The sequence below is a fragment of the Crotalus tigris genome, unplaced genomic scaffold (genome assembly GCF_016545835.1).
Source record: "Crotalus tigris isolate CLP2741 ecotype Arizona unplaced genomic scaffold, ASM1654583v1 scf7180000020943.996319, whole genome shotgun sequence".
NCBI lineage: Eukaryota > Metazoa > Chordata > Lepidosauria > Squamata > Viperidae > Crotalus > Crotalus tigris.
Window position 1 is genome coordinate 279,546 of NW_024098271.1, and position 16,869 is coordinate 296,414.

A 16,869-nucleotide genomic window follows, 5' to 3' on the forward strand; every position below is an offset into this window, starting at 1 on the left:
AGTGAAGATTTAAAATGAAAAATGGTGCTCCAATTAGGGTTTGAAGAGAGTGGTAGTGGAAGAAAGCATATCTGAACAAGAAAGGATTTTGATGTGCATGAAGAGTAATTACAGATTACTTGTGTTTTATTAGCTCAGTGCCCAAAATCTTGTAAGAACTCATAATGGGACAAACACTTCCTTACCAAGGAGTTCTTAAATGGTATACAATCTGGGCTGAAATTACAAGCTTTTATATAGAGGGCTGGAAGTTTGTCAAAATTATGCTGATTTTCAGTTTCAACGCAGTGCTTTTCAGCATTCTCCCATCCTTCATGTTTTAATTACTGAACAAATCTGTGCTTCAGTAGATAGTTTAAGGCAGTGTGCAAAACCTGGGACTATATAAATTAAAAGAGCTTTGAGAAGTTGGTTGATAGATGGATTTTATGCAGTTTGTTCTTCCAGTCCTTGAATTCAGTGATTGGGTTCATTGAGTTGGTAAAGATGTTATTGATATATAATTTAAACAATGAATTGTGAACATTGAATTCTTTCAGTTATTAACTTTCACTGATCAGGGAATTACATTTAATGGCCTAAATGGTCCCTTCCAACTCAGAGATTAAAATGATTGTAGAGTCAACTCATTAAGTATTAGAACACTTAGATTTGTAATGTACCAAGTTACTTGAAAGAGAGGAGAAACATAGTCCAAATAATGGAAATATGATATAACCTAACTTAATCTATGTCATCTTTATATTGTTTTCCAATGCATATTCCTTTAATAATACTTCTCTGTTTAGAAGATAGAGAGAGCCAGGTATAGTGGTTAAGACAACAAGCTAAAAACTGGAAATCTGAGTTTTACTCTTGCCTTAGGCATAACATCAACTTGGTGTCCTTGGGCCAGTCACACTCTCTCAGCCCTAGGAAACAGGCCATGGCAAACAACTTACAAAATTTTGCCAAGAAAACTGCAGGGACTTCTCTGGGCAGTTTCCCAAAATCAAGACTGATTTGAAGCCACTTTAAAAAAACACATACATACAGTATATACATAAACCAGCTTACTCTATTTGTTCTTGATAGCTTCTGCTTCTTCCTTCCTTTTCAGGCAAAACAGAATGTGTTTTCATTTTTTTTTTTACTGATAATCCACATTCCTCTTGTAATTCAAACACATTCTTTCTCTCTTAGGTAGATGTAGACCTAGATCTGAAGCAGTGAGGAATTCATCTGTTGCATTAGAAACCAGTGTTTTCATATGATTTGGACTGTAATAGATAACAAGCTGCCCTCCAGATGTTTTGGCTACAACTTTGATAATTCCTGACTGCTGGCTGCAGCTAATGAGAGTTACAATCCAAAAATCTGGAGGACATTAGATAGTTTAACTCTTATTTAGGGATTAAAGTTCATATATTTTTAAGCTCTTTTGTGAATGGGGCTTGTACCCAAATACTGATTTGTCTGATTTTGATAATGATATTTGAATATTATAGGACTAAATTTAAATTTATGCTATGTCTAGTATCTTCATGATAAGTGATAATAAATAAGCCCAAATCAGTCTCCAGCATTATGAATGTTTCATAATATTTTTATTTTTTTTTACAAAACAAACAAATAACTACTAACATGAACTAACCTTCATGAAGAAAGATAAAGAGGAAACAGGTAGATAGAAATAGGGATGCAGAACAATATAAAGAAAAAGAAAGGAAACAAAACATATGTATAAAAAATAACTTCCAACTTCTTCCAAGATTATAAGAAACTCATTAAACATTTAGTTTAATACTATAATATGATGTCCATTTTTCCCCATAAGGAAAATTTTAAATTTTAACAATGGTTAAATTCCTATGTCATAATTTGAATTTTTTTCATTTCCTGCAAAAATTCCACAAAAGGCTTCCAATTTTAGATACATTTCTTTAGTGAATTTTCTTTATTTCTCTCTCTCCCCTATGCCATTTAAACTTGTACCATAGATGTTTCTGTGTTTTGGGGGTTGGCCTTGCCAATAAAGGATTCTTCAAGTTTTACACAATATACCTGGGGTCTAGTAAAAGTAAAATTTAGGTAAGAATAAACACAAAATGTTATCTGATTCTTTGATCTGCAGTTGCTTAATGCATAATTAAATCTGTACAACGATTGGCCTGGTCATGAAGGGGCCATTCTTTTAAAAGCATCCATCAAGAAAAAACAGTTTATGTGTATTTTCTTTCAATTCTGCTTATAGCCAGAGCTGCTAAAATGGTAACGATTCAGAGGGGCAAATGGAACATTATTCCCTGAGTTGGGCAGATGGCAGTGACTTTTGTAGCAATGGTATTAATAACCTCAGTAGGCTGCACAGAGAACAAAATGTGAAGTGATTGAGTTTATTTTGGATATGTTTATAGTGAAGAAACAACCCCTTATTTCTTCGTGTACATAATAGTTTAAAAACTGGTGACAGACAATTTTTAAACTGGGGAGAAACTAAAAATAGGTGTTATTGGGTAATAAATGAAAGAGATATGTTTCCATAGTTCAATTGATGTAGATTAATAACCACAGCTTTATGGATAAATTAATATACTGTAGAAAAATCATACATTTTAGGGGGACTGTTTCACAGGATTATCGTATACTTTACCATCAACTGCTGTAGACACTAATAAAAGAAGCCCCAAGTCAGGCCAAAAATATTGAAATGTGAAGACTATCTCCAAATGTAAAGGCATTAAACTACAATCTCTTCTCTCTCTGAGTAATATAAACAAATGAATATTATTGTACTGTAGCTGTACTGCCTTTATAAAGAGACTACCAGTGTCATAAAGGGAAAAAAGAAATGTTTTCTTATTAGAAGAAGCTTAAGCTGATTTCCACCCCTGATGTGTATCTATGTGTGTCATTTAATTTACAGCTTTCAAATTGAACATCATCTTTGGGAGCAGTTTTTCCCTCACAAGATATGTATTGCCCTAAAGACATGCTGGCGTTTTAAAATATGATGTGCTAAATTGTTGCTGTTGGGCTGTCTTCAGTGTGTGACTTGGAATGCTAACTTCAAGACTGCACAGCATCAAGGGCATTGAACAGCTTTTCTCATGGAGCCAAGGTATTTTTTATTATGTAGCATTGCAAATCCTTGTTTTAAACTTAAATTAGATCTGGATTTGAATAGTCCCTTTGGTTTGGTCCAACTAGTTTTTCCCAGTAATTACCTTGTGTTTATTTTGGTTAAATCTGCATTCAATCCATTCAGTGATGAACAATTTGCATATTCATTTCAGGATTCTAAGATATTCAGTGAGTGATGCAAACATGAAAGCAAATTTGCGGCTGCAAAACTAAGCACATTCTTGTTACCTTACTGTATATCTATTTTGAGGATGGACAGTACTTTAGTGTCAGAGCATATCCTGTACATCCAGAAATCCCAGATTCTGTCTCTAACATCTCTAAGTGGAATTGGGAAACATCTGAAACCTTGGGAAAATCTGCCCATCAGTGTAGAAAGGTTTTCTCCAGCTGATTGGCTAGGAAAGTGCCAAGTTGTTGCCCAATTATACTGAAAAAAAGTGCAAGGTTAAGAAGGTAATATTGTACCAGTCTGTATAACAAATTGATCTAAAATAGCTTAATATATTCTTATTACATTCTTTTATTATCTATATATGTATAGCAAGTTGTAATATATATATTTTACGATGCTACACATCCTATATTTCATGATTTATGAATCAGGACGACATTTCTCAAACAATTATACATCCAAGTTTATTGTGCTAGAATTGCTTTAATGCTTAAGAAAATTACATGAAAATCTTATCAAGGTTTCTTGCAAAAATGAATCGTCATGGTTAATTTGACACGAAACAATACCCCCCAATGTCTTTCCTTATGTTGCTAAACAATCTAAGCTATAGACAATTCCTTTCAGTTTCCCAAGATAGTTACCTAACGTACCCAAGGATGACATACATCCATGCTGCAAACCTGTGCAAATAAAAAAAAATGGCTTTATTTCTACACAGCCATCACTCTGAAACTGTGGAGCCATGATATCAAGTGAGCTCATCAGATTGCCTTGCTTCTAATGGAGAAATTGCAATTGGTAAGTCAACATTGTAAGCATAGTATCATTCCTTATCACTGTTATCATGATTGTAATTCACTAAAGTTTCCTACTCATATTACTAAGAATGCTTCATGCACCTAACTTCGAATTATGCTTCAGCTTCGGTCTTTTGCAATGCTAGAATTCTGCATTTTCTCTTAAAAGAAAGGTGTTGTGTGAAGATAGTGCATAATGATGCATATTCTTGCAACATAAAACAAAACCCCTTCACATATATAATAAATTACAATAATTACAGCGGATAGTGAAAATGTAACTTGTAAAAAGAAAAAAGAGGTAAATGCTATGCAAAAATAATTAGAAAAAGAAATGAAAACAAAATTGATAGCTATATATCCTTTGACATAAATCTATATTATGATTGCACTTGAAATATTAACTGTATTTTTATTTTTTGCAACCTACCTTTAAAAAGATATTATAGAACTGAAAAAATGCAGAACTGAATGAATCAAATGATTGGGGAACTAGACTAATTTCCCTATAAGGAAATATTGGAACTGGAGCTTTTGTACTTTAAATAAAAGTAATTAAAGGAAGGTATGATAAAGGCACATAAAGTCATGCATGGTAAGAAAAATGCAACTAGAAAGAATATTTTTTCTCAGAATGTTAGAGCACACAGTCATTTATTGTCATTAAATGCAGAAAGATTCAAGACTAGTAAAGCAAGTATTTCTTTATACAATAAGTAGTTAAACTATTGAATTTACTGCTATCAGGTATGGTGATGACCAACAAATTTGAATTTATGAAAGACTGAACTATCAATAGTTACTAGCTTGATGGGTATGGACTACCTCTGAAAAGAGTGCATGTTAAGTGGCTGCTGCAGGGAGCAACAATGAAAGAGATCTGTTTCTCTTATCCATATTTTATGAGCTTCTCAAATGCATTTGGTTGACCAAGAAAAGATACATTATGCTGGACAAGGTGACTCTAGTCCAATCCAACAAGAGTTCCTCCTACATTCTCAATGTGCGAATTATTTTGAAGAATTTTATACCAGAAGAGGTTCAAATAAGATGTTATATCAGTGATGGCGAACCTTTTAGAGACCGAGTGCCCAAAAACTGGCCCTGTCCCCGCTCCACCCCCCGCCCTGCCCCCACTCCGCCCCATCCCGCCTGCCCACAGGGCCACTCACTGCCTTCAGGGCCTGCTGCAGATAGCCCAGTAGCGCCATGGCGGCCACGCCTTCTGCCTGCACCCCGCAGCATCAACTGTGCGCGATGGGGTGTGAGGGCAGAGTCTTGTCTATGCTGCCATGTCCTTGGCTGCACTGCTCCACGTGGGCCACGCTCAGGGGCGATTCTCCTCTGGTGGGGCTGCTGGTGAGGGGGTCATGGGGGGAGGCAAGGCTGGGGCAACGGCACATGTGCCACCTCTGGCACCCATGCCATAGGTTCGCCACCACTGTGTTATATGTTTTCTTGTTATTCTGATTGGATTCGTGTGTGTGTAACTTTAACTTATTTTTTCTGGCTTAGATAACAAAAATTCATGCACCTTCCCTTGCAGAGAAACTACACTGATACATAGACCCCAAAAGCTAAATTAGATGTATTGTAGAACAGGAATTTGTACTGGATACACATTTATATTAGGTAGTATAGCCTCAAAATGAGAGATTAGAGTTGGAGAAGCTCTCTCTCTCTCTCCCCCCTATCCCTTTTTTCTCCTTTTCCTTTTCTTTTTCCTTTCCTTTCCTTTCCTTTCTTTTCCACTGTATATGTTTTCAGTTTTGGAAACCATACAGGAAGATGTTTCTGAAGCTGAAGCATTGACAGGTTGCTGTTTTTCTAGCCAAAGATGCAAATTCTTTTTAAAATAGTTGAAGCTGATACAATAAAAAGTAACGTTAATTCCCGGTGATAAATTTTAAGTATTATACATTTGCCTAATTATTGATGAAAACATTTCCTTCTAGAATTACCTTTATGGCTAAGGATGAAGGAAGGAAGGACTGCCAGTGTTTTATGTCACTATGTTTGCACATGTCAAGAAGTAATGCTAAGACTGCATTCTGAAAGATGGGATTTCCTGTCCCTGATTAATGATTCTTAACAAGATGTTCTTATGCATCAAAAACATTGCATGCTTTCTGCTATTTTCTTTTTAACAACACAGATTAAATCCTGTTTAGATTACATGGTACATACATGCTTTGTGGTTCGATTGTAAATTTCAGAGGAGTTGCTAAATGCTAATTAGTCTAAGGAATCCTAATATAGCTTTACTATATAATTTGTATTAAATCAGAAATGAAATAAAGCTGCACTTGCTATCCTGTATACTTCTTATATTGACAACATGTTAGCTGTAAATAATATAATAGATATTACTGAATTATTTGTTAAGATTTTTTTTCATTTTTAAATGATTTAAATGAATGTTGGGTATTCTGAGATAGGTTGGACTTCATTTCAAGACCTGATTAAATATTGTTTGTATTTCATTTGCCTCAACTTTTCTAAGGATATAACCCTATGTTGTGCACATATAGCTGTGTGCATATATTTCTGTATTCTACATGTATATTTATACATCTATGTATAAATCCTATGAATTTCTATCCTTTATTCCAATTGGCAACTGTTTTTGTTCCCACATACACCTGAATACTATAGGGACCAAGGTGCTACTTGGAGTTTTAAAAATGGCCCCCAATCTTCAGAAAATATCTTTATCTGCCAATTTACAGAATGCCATGTGATATAGCTAATGCAACAGTTGGGGCAGAATTTGCCACAATCCATAGCAGTACAGCAATCTGCAGCTTTCTTTCTATCTCCCAAGGTCATACTCATGTTCAGTTTACACAATCAGATACTTTGACCTACTGTGCTTTGTTTGGAAGGTTCATCAAAATTGCTGTGCGGGCAATGACAATTAAATACACGCTTAGTAAAACGAAGAGTAAGATTTAAGAACCAGAGATGACATTCTTGAATCTACCATACTTTAACACACCAATCACTATACTGAAATCTAATTTTCTTTAGTGGGTATTGTTTAATGTTAATTTGAATTTTTGCTTAGGAGGAACAAATGAATTTGTGTTTGCAGTAAATTCTCTGTTGTGGTTTCCTATTATTCTGGGATCTGCTAGAAGTGCTGCAAATATTTCTGTCTTGTCTAGCCTTTAACCTATGATTTATTATTATTTTTGACTCCTAGTGACTATTGGGGAAGTGATTTTAAGGTTAGATGTGTAATTAATCTGAATGCATGTTACTATACAAATCAATGAGACTTAAATTTTTCACATTGTTTAAGGTGTTTCACATTCAAAGGGTATATTAGAAAATCACTACATCTATTTTTTATGAAAGTTGGCATATTAATTGGCAAAAACAACAATTGTTTTGTTTTCCTAAGTTAGAGGAGATGGAGCCCCATTTCTTTAAATCTTGTTCCAGTTTTCGGTATCACACACATCTCTCTTGGTGTGATTGCCACTCTCTGCTCCATCTGATTTCTTTTTTACATTCTTTTTTTAAAAAAACCATTCTTTCTTGAAGAGAAAAGGAACCTGCAGTAATATCTACTGCACAGCAAAGTTTTAGACTCAGCTATTTTCATTTTAGGAATGCCTTTGGGCACTTAAAGATATTTACAAAAAATTATTGAGAGTAATTAACATTCTGGGTTGTTGGGGTTTTTTTTTTTTTTTTTGCTTTTTATGTAGCCATGTCTTAGCTCACAGCCATTTTATAAGTGAAGATATTTTATAATTATATCAGATATAATTCTATAAGAATTCCTAAGGTAGATTCTTAATTTACTACCCCTACTTTAAAATGATTCTGATTAGATTATGTGCCAGCAAAAATTCTATGTTATTACGTTCTTGTTATTTTAACTGGATGCTAGTAATAGCTATGTACTTTCTGCCCTGCCTTCTAATGATGCATCAGAGCAGCCAATATTATTGTCAAATTGTTTTTGGAATGGTAAGTTTGTAAAGGATAATGTAATACTGTCCTTTGTTAGAGATGATGATGAAGATAAGAACTTGAAACATTTAAATTTTTCTTAAAGTGATGTAATTTGTTCCCAGCATGGAAAAATGATTTTTATTTGACACATTTTCAGAAGCAATTGTACATATTATCATTGAATAATTATAATTTATTGTAGATTTCAATCATTCTTGATTTAGGTATCTACTTTATGTATTATTTTTAGATCACTGTTTTCTATTTATAAGCACAGAAACAAAAAAAACATAATACATGAAAGAAGAATCTAAATCAGGAACAATAAAGTAAATGGAATAAAACAATTGGCAGCCCAGGAAGAAGCCATTATGTGAGCAGTCCATTAAAGCTAAAAACAATACATCATCTTCAAAAGCCTGGCAAAATAAAAACCTCTTCGCTTTATGTACAAAGTCAAATGTTGGAGAGAGACTTGATTTATTAAGTCCCTCTAAAAAAAATGAAGCCAAGTATTAGAGAAAGCCATCACAAACAAAATCTTCTGTTGTTCATCTGCAATCTAAATAAAGTAATCTTATTGCAGCTTCAAAATGGAACTTTTCTAGACCGGAGCTCGCTTAATACTTGTAGTTCCAGAGTTAATCGATGATCTTATTTTGTCAGATGTTTGATGGCTCTCTATTGTCTTCCTCTTTCTTACTTTGCTTCTTTCGGTTTGGTTGCACTTCAGCTTTTTTAATAATAAAAGATGAAGTCTAGGATCAACTGGACGGTATCAGATTATAGAAAGCTGATGTGACAGGTTATATGCATGGAACATTTTTTTCTGTTCTAGGTGGTGTTCTATTTTTATTTTTTTAAAAATGGATATATATGCTACATTTTATTCATACATATGTTCATTTTTCCAATATACCCATGGCTTTTTTTTGATCCTGGCTTTTGACATTGTCTTGAAAGCTTGTTTTATGGTTTAAAAATGCTAATGTAAATTAATGAACATTGTGAGCAACTAAAGTTTGGCTGCATAGAATTCACACCCATATTACCATCTGGTACGAGTTGAAAGTCTGACAAGTTATTGGAACTACAGGATAATTTAAAAAAAAATGTTGACATAAATGCATGCACAAACACACGCACACACAAATGAGCAAAATACTGAAAAGTGATACATTCTGTGCATTTCCCTAGTTTCTTTTATTTGTTTGCATTAGAGATGCTTGGACAAGTCCCTTCAGTTTTCTTTGCAAGGTTTTTCAGAAGTAGTTTGCCACTGACTCCTTCCTAGAGCTGAGAGAAAGTGACTGGCCTAAAGTCAATCCAGCTGGCTTTGTGCCTAAGGCAGGACTAGAACTCATGGTCTTCTGATTCTACCCTGATGCCTTAACCACTACACCAAACCGGCTCTCATGATAAAAGTAAAGCAACTCTAATTCAAGATATAGGTAGTCCTCGATTTATGACCACAATTGAGCCCAAAGTTTCAGCTGCTAAGTGAAACATTTTTAAGTGAATTTTGCCCCATTTTATGACCTTTCTTGCCCCAGTCGTTAAGTGAATCACTGCAGTTGATAAGTTAGTAACATGGTTGTTAAGTGAATCTGGCTTCCCCATTGACTTTGCTTGTCAGAAGGTCGCAAAAGGTGATTACATGACCCCAGGATACTGCAGCTGTCATAAATATGAATTTTGATCATGTGACTATTGGGATATTGCAACGGACGTAAGTGTGAAAAACAGTCATGTCATTTTTTTCAGTACCATTGTAACTTTGAACAGTCCCTAAATGAGCTGTTGTAAATTAAAGACTACCTGTAGCTGTATTCCTTCTCTTGCGTGCTGCCTTGAATGACTTTCCAGTCTATGAGAATTTTGGCACTAATACTTGAAAGTTGAGACTTCTAGAACTGGCATTTCTTGTAACAAGAATTCATACTTCATTTCTCAGAGATAACAACAAGCTTGTAAAGTTAGATTATTTTAAGGGAAGACATTTTTTTTTTTAAAAAAAATGCAGTTTCAGTGCAAACATCACTTTTTAAGCCATAAGCATAATCCTGATTTTCTTTCATTTTCAGAAGTTAGAAATGGAAAGCATGGTTTTTGTAGGCAAAGGAAAGGCTTTTGGAGCACTTGCTGTAATTGAGGAGGTGGAGAATATTCGAACACTTTCTAAAATGAGGAGTGAATACATTGCATCTGCTTTGTGTAGGAGTGTATCTCTGAATTCTCTCTAGCAGCTGTAGTATCCAGCTAAAATACTGTTCTCTACCTCCTACGCTCCAAATATTCTTCCTACACCATCTTTCTTTGGATAAAATCCCTCCTGTGAGAATACTAGAGCCAGATACCTTAGGGACTCAGACTAGAGGTTGTTGCTGTTAAAATACCACTATATGAACAAAATCCTATAGGTCAGTCTTGCTGAAGATAATTCTGTCTGGTTTTGCTTGATGCTTTATCTTCTGCTTCATAAATAAAATCAAAATGACATCAACTTTTAACAGTGAGATGTAAGATATCTGAAGGAATTTAAGTCTGATTTTTAATTAAAAAAAAGCTACAATAGAATAATACCCCATTTGCGAAAGAATCTCTGGATAATGTTTCTGGGAAAGGTGGGCTTGTGCCTTGCAGTTTTGTAATCTTAGCCAAACAAGAGTGAGCAAAATAAGAAAGAATTCCAGTTTGAGCAAATGCAAATCTGATGGTGATGGAATCCTTTTGTCACTAAGGGACAGGTGAGTAGATTCCTGTCTAGGCCTTGACTTGAAGAGTAGCAGGAGATACTGGAATTTATATCACAGGATGAAAGATGTTTTTCCCTTGTTTCTTCTAGCCAGAAAATTCTGCCAGGAGACTTTCTCCCTGCTCCTCTGAAGGCCTGCATCTTCCTCTCTCTCTGGTTAGCAGTTCTAGTGGCATAGTGAGAAGATAATAACTTTGATTACTGACTTGAGTTGTCTTCTCTCAGAAAAATAAATAAAAGTTCTATCTACTGTATTAATCTATAACTAGATTACAATTGGAAGATATTGACAATCAGGTGGTTTTATTATTAGTTTTGGTAATCATTGCCAGTAGAACAGCCAAAGTTGTAATATTTTCAGGGTGTAAATTGAGAACATAAGGACTAGTTAGTTTTGACCAGACTCTTGTCTGGTCAAAATTCAGTGTTTTGTTTTGACAATCATTGGGGAAAATAACATCCCTCAGCCAATGATATTGGATGTAATTCACAGTAAGGCTGGGTAAGGCTTCTTTCTAAGAGGTGCTTTATAATGCAGGTCAATGTACAATCCCTTTCTTCAAATAATTTAACCAGTCACATCCTTTTGCAGCCCTTCCTGGCTGTTTCAGAAGCTGTTTTCTGATTGTTTCTATACTTTTTGTGAAGGATTTGTCCGTGGCTAATACAAAGCCTTCATAATTAGTAGCCACTGATTACCTTCTATTCCATTGATAATTGATATAATTACATGTAACAAATAAAAAAGTAAATCATTAAAAGTTGTTTAATTCATTTTGAAGTGCAACTAGTAGGTTTTTTCCCCCTGTAAGCTCTTTAATGAGATCTTACTCTGTTTTATGTGTGAATGTTACAGAAACATCTACGTTAGTAGATTTCTCCCTAAGTAAACTACTTTATAAAACAGAATGTGCGTTTAATAACTAAAAAGGATATACTCACAATTGGTTGCCAAATCAATCTTTCTCTACAGGAATCATTATTTAGAGAGCAAAATAAACCACAGTACAAAGATGTAACATAGTTTGAATTAAAAAGGAGTATCTGAAAGTTAAAATCAGACTGTAGAAGTTTTCAGTATGGGTGGAAGGATGGATACAGCTGCCGAGCGAGAAGAAGCCACAATGGTCTCCAGAGGTGACCATTGCCAATTTCATCAGAAGGCCAGGAGTGGTATTCACCACATGCATTACCACTTTTGTCCCTGTGTGTGGCACTTCCATGCATGTATGCTGATAGCAGTCCAACCCTTCCCTGTCCCCCCAAACCTCCCACCCTCTGGATGCCAGATGATATTTTTAAGGATCAGTTTTCATAGCAGGATAGAGCACAAGGATCTCAAGATAGAGCTTTTAACATGTATTTTAGAAACATGTGCTTTTATTAATATAACACATGTCTTTTTGAATGAAATTATGATCCAGAATTCTGAAAGAATTTTGACCACAAAATCTCAAGTCTCTCTTTATAAATGTGATTTAAGGACTCAACATATTTACATATCTCAAGAACTACTTCCTGCAAGGTCAGAAGTTAACAGCTTGAAACCCAACTAGTTAATTATCCTAAGGAAGGACAGGTGGAAATTGCTCTCCTACCCCAAGGAGAGAAATTTCACCTCCTGCACAGCAGGAGAAAAAGGTGTTAGAATTTGCACCTTGATTAAACTATAAATAGAACTTGAATTTATTATATAGCAGTCACTAGAATTTTCTCCTGCCAGTTTTATTATTTACAGTAAATCTACTTATCAAGGAATTGCATTCTGGAATGCATGCTCGAGCCTCCTTCCAATTCTAATGTTTGCAAAAAAAAAAAGGCTGACAATATCTTTAAATTTAGCATCAAAAGTGACTCCACTCTTACTGAGATCAGTGTTTCTGCTTGCCTGAGCTTATTCCCAAGGTCTATTGCTGCCATTTGGCTCACCTGTTGATTGCACCAAGTGCAAAGAAAATGTCAGCATTAATAAAGACATTCTAGGACTTCATATGCTTAAGATACTTTAGGAGGGCATAATCCCTTCTTCTGTTCCCTTGAATGCATCGAGAAATATGATTATTCATAGCTCCATTATATTTTCTCCGTTAAAGCTACAAGGTATATGTTGAAAGCGGAGTCTTTGCTGCTCTCTGAGCTTGGTTTTTTTCTTGCAGATGTTTCATTACCTGATTTGGTAACATCACCACTGCTGGCATTTATAACTTGCAAAAAACCCATGCTTCCATGTTTTCTCCCTGTATGCAAGAAAACAACCAAGCTCAGAGAGCACCAAGGACCCTAAGCTGCAAATACTCTTTGCAATTGATATTTTGAAGGTGTTGGGCAGGAGTATAATTTTGATCCTTGTTTCCATGTCAAACCTACATTTTGGATCAAAGAAAGATAAATCTTTGGTTTTTGAAATCATGGGCAATTAGGGAAATTATCACTTTAGGCCAGCTTATTATCCTCCAAAGTTTTAAACCATTTGAATAATTGAAGGTGGAATGGGCTTTGCCTAAAATTGTGAAATGGCACTAGTTCACAATTTGGTCCTTAGCAGCATCTAAAGCTACCAAATTATTATCATATATTGGAATGTGCATTAGATTCTAAGTCTATAATATCTTTGATAAACTAATGTATTACTATGGTCAGTATTAGATATTTGCAAAAGAAATCTGGCTTACGTTACAATTCCATATTAAGAAATCAATAGTTAAGAAATGAAACAATATTAAGTAGGTTTCTTATGATTTTAGCTCAACAAAAGATTATTGTTTGTATTATAAAATAGAAGTGTAAAATGAATAAGGGGACATATTTATATAATTGGATTTGTCGTGTTATTGCTAGGCTTTGATTTGATATCCATAAGTTTGTTAGCATGCTGTAAAATCCATATAATTTAAAGATATGAATGTAATTTTTAAGAATATAGTAAAAATTTGAAATTTACTATATGAAGACTTATGAAGGTCTCAAGCATGGAAGACAGAAAACATCATTCCTTTACCGGCAGCTAACATTTACTGGGAGGCAAGAGCAACGGAGGGAAGGGAATGCATCAATTCGTACCTTTAACATGCTCCTTTAACATTCGTACCTTTAATAAGCTCCTCTTGTTTGTATTATGCCAGTGTCAGGAGAAGGGACAGGGCATTTAATGATTATACAGTTTTCTTCCAGATAAATAATTGATAGCTATTTAATTATGAGGAAAGTGATGTTTCTTTCAATAATAGAAATAAAACTATTTTTTTTAACAAAAAAATAAATAAAAATATATGGAGAAAATTGGGATGAGAAAATGAAGAGAAAAACCAAGAAAAGATATTACAAAAGTGATTATTGTTAAAAATAATATTTCAAAAGTAGAAGAAGGGCACAAAAGCGTTATTATGATGTTTTTCTTAGAAAAATTAGCTGAACTTTGCCTTGTTTATTACTATTTTAGGTAGTAATTTATCAAATCAAAAACAGAAAATGGAAAATTTGCAATAATCTTTGTATTTTGGTCAGCTGTAGGTTCAGAAAACACAGGTGAATTTGTGGGATGGAGTCATTTCTCAATGAAGCCCCTCAGTGAAACAGAATCGTTATAATTGGCAGTATCTTGGGAAAATATAACTGATGTGAAAGTGCTAAGTTTAGATAATACATTCTGTATGTATGGTGTTTGCAATTCATAGCACTTATTTCTTAATCCAGCTAACAATATTTCATAATTGGAAATAGTTCTTGAAATCCACTGTATTCATTAATAAACCCTTATTAGCTTTGTTAATCAATGTGCTCATTGGCCAATAGGGGGTTATAAAAATTGACTTTATATCAAAACCTATAGAAAACAAAAATCTGTTTCCCTTTTCTCCTTTTTATACAGTTATGAATTCTTAGTAGTTTGAATATTATTCTGAGAAATGGGATGGTGCAATTAGGGATTAAGTAACTATAAACAGGCAGGTGCAAAAGTTATCCTCAGGGCTAGACAAAGAATATTTTACAGGTTTTATGACGTAAAAGGTACATGAGTCAAAAAATATGCTTGTGGAATGGCTGAGAATGGGGTTGCTCAAGCACTTTATGTAAATACAAGTAGTCCTTGACTTACAACCATTTGCTTAGCAACTGTTCAAAGTTACAGTGGTGCTGAAAAAAGTGATTTAAGATTGGTCTTCACACTTATGATCATTGCAGAATCCCTGTGAGCATGTGATCAAAATTCAGGCACTTGGCAACAAGAATATGTGTATGATGGTTGCTTTGTCAACTGATTGCCATTTGCAACCTTCTCAACTAGCTTCCAACAAGCAAAGTTAGTGTAGGAAACTGGATTCACTTAACAACTGTGGTAAAATAGGTCATAAAATTGTGTACAACTTACTAAATGATTACCTCACTCAGTAACAGAAGTTCTGGTCCTAATTGTGGTTGTAAATTGAGGTCTATCTTTATAGTTTTAATAGATTGCAGTAATGGGGTATGGTTGGTAGAACTAAAGAAAGATGTGTAGATCTTTGATACCTGACTCAGAGGTGGATTAGGCCAGTTTAAATCAGATTTAAACCCAAATGACTAGGGAGCCGGAGTTTCTCAAGCATTTCCATTTTTTCATAAAAAATTGAATAAAAATGTTTCAGGGACAAATATAATGTACCAAATGTGAAAACTAGTTTTTAGATTTGTCCCAGATATTCATTAACTTTTGCATAGCGTTGGCAACCTGTGATATGCAAACCCTGAAGCAAGTAAAACTCTCTTCAGTTTTAAAACTAGAGAGAAGAAAAGACTCAGTACATCAAGGGGGGGGGGGAAATCAATAGATGAAAGACTGGGGAATAGAAAATTTCACTGTTAAAATAAATAGGACACAGAATAGTTTATTTGGCTACAAACTTGGTAAGTACAGTTAATATGGTAGCAGATGGTATTGCCCTGAAACAAAAAATGCAGGGCAATACCATCTGCATTGTAGATCAGTGATAAACAAGAGTTTGTAAGACATGAGGCAACTGATACAAAAATCTATGCTTGTAAAGCAGTCAGATAAATTGGCAGGTGACGAGGGTCACAAAGTTAGATTCATTGTGATTCCTTTGCGCCACAGTTGATTAATAACAGAACACAATTACAGAATTGGAAGGGATGTTGGAGGTAGTCCTCACTTTGCTTATCAAGACTGCAACCAGGGAATCTTTAAAGGCAAGTTTCTCGTTTATTTAGTGCCAGTATGCTGGCTGGGGAATTCTGGGAGTTAGTCTACACATCTTAAACTTCCCAAGATTGGAAAATACTGATTTTGTGCTTCAAGAGACTTGCTATTGAGATTGCTTTTTATGTAAGCCTGTATTGTGTTGTTGCAAGACTATCTAATGTTATACTGTATGTCATTGGCCCTTTTTGCTGACGGAAACAAAACTGGAGCACCACAGTTGCAGAAGCAAAGAACAGGTTTTCTTAGTGTCCTATCTGAAAACTGAAGCTTTCTTTCATATGAGTAAATAGTTGTATTCACAGTTTGGGATCAGAACTGCACAGGTAGTCCTCGACTTACAACAGTTCATTTAGTGACTGTTCAGAGTTCAAAGTTACAATGGCATTGAAAAAAATGAATTATGACAATTTTTCACAATTACGACCGCTGCAGCATTCCCATGATCATGTGATGCAAATGCTTGGCAACAGACTCATATTTATGATGCTTCCTGAGGTCATGTGATCACCTTTTGCAACCTTTTGACAAGCAAAGTCAATGGGGAAGTCAGATTCACTTAACAACTGGGTTACTAACTTAACAATTGCAATGGTTCGCTTAACAACTAGGGCAAGAAAGGTCTTAAATTGGATAAAACTCACTTAACAAATGTCTCATTTAGCCACAGAAATTTTGGGCTCAATTGTCGTAAGTCGAGGACTACCTGTATTTGATTCTGATTAAGTACTCTGACCATCTAATGAGAAGGAAGGACTCAGTGGAGAAGGGCCTAATGCTGGGACAGATTGAGGGCAATAGAAGAAAGGGACGACAGAGAATGAGGTGGCTGGATGGAGTCACTGAAGCAGTA

General features: G+C 34.8%; 1 protein-coding gene across 6 annotated transcripts in view; it reads left to right on the plus strand.

Annotated features, from left to right (window-relative positions):
* TIAM1 (TIAM Rac1 associated GEF 1) overlaps positions 1-16,869 on the plus strand; it is a 208,951-nt gene that overhangs the window by 52,986 nt on the left and 139,096 nt on the right. For all 6 annotated transcript variants that reach the window (XM_039368861.1, XM_039368856.1, XM_039368857.1 and 3 more), the window contains exons 2-3: positions 2,906-3,100; positions 4,020-4,099. The gene's annotated coding sequence lies outside the window, so the exon portion shown is untranslated. The remainder of the gene's footprint in view (positions 1-2,905; positions 3,101-4,019; positions 4,100-16,869) is intronic.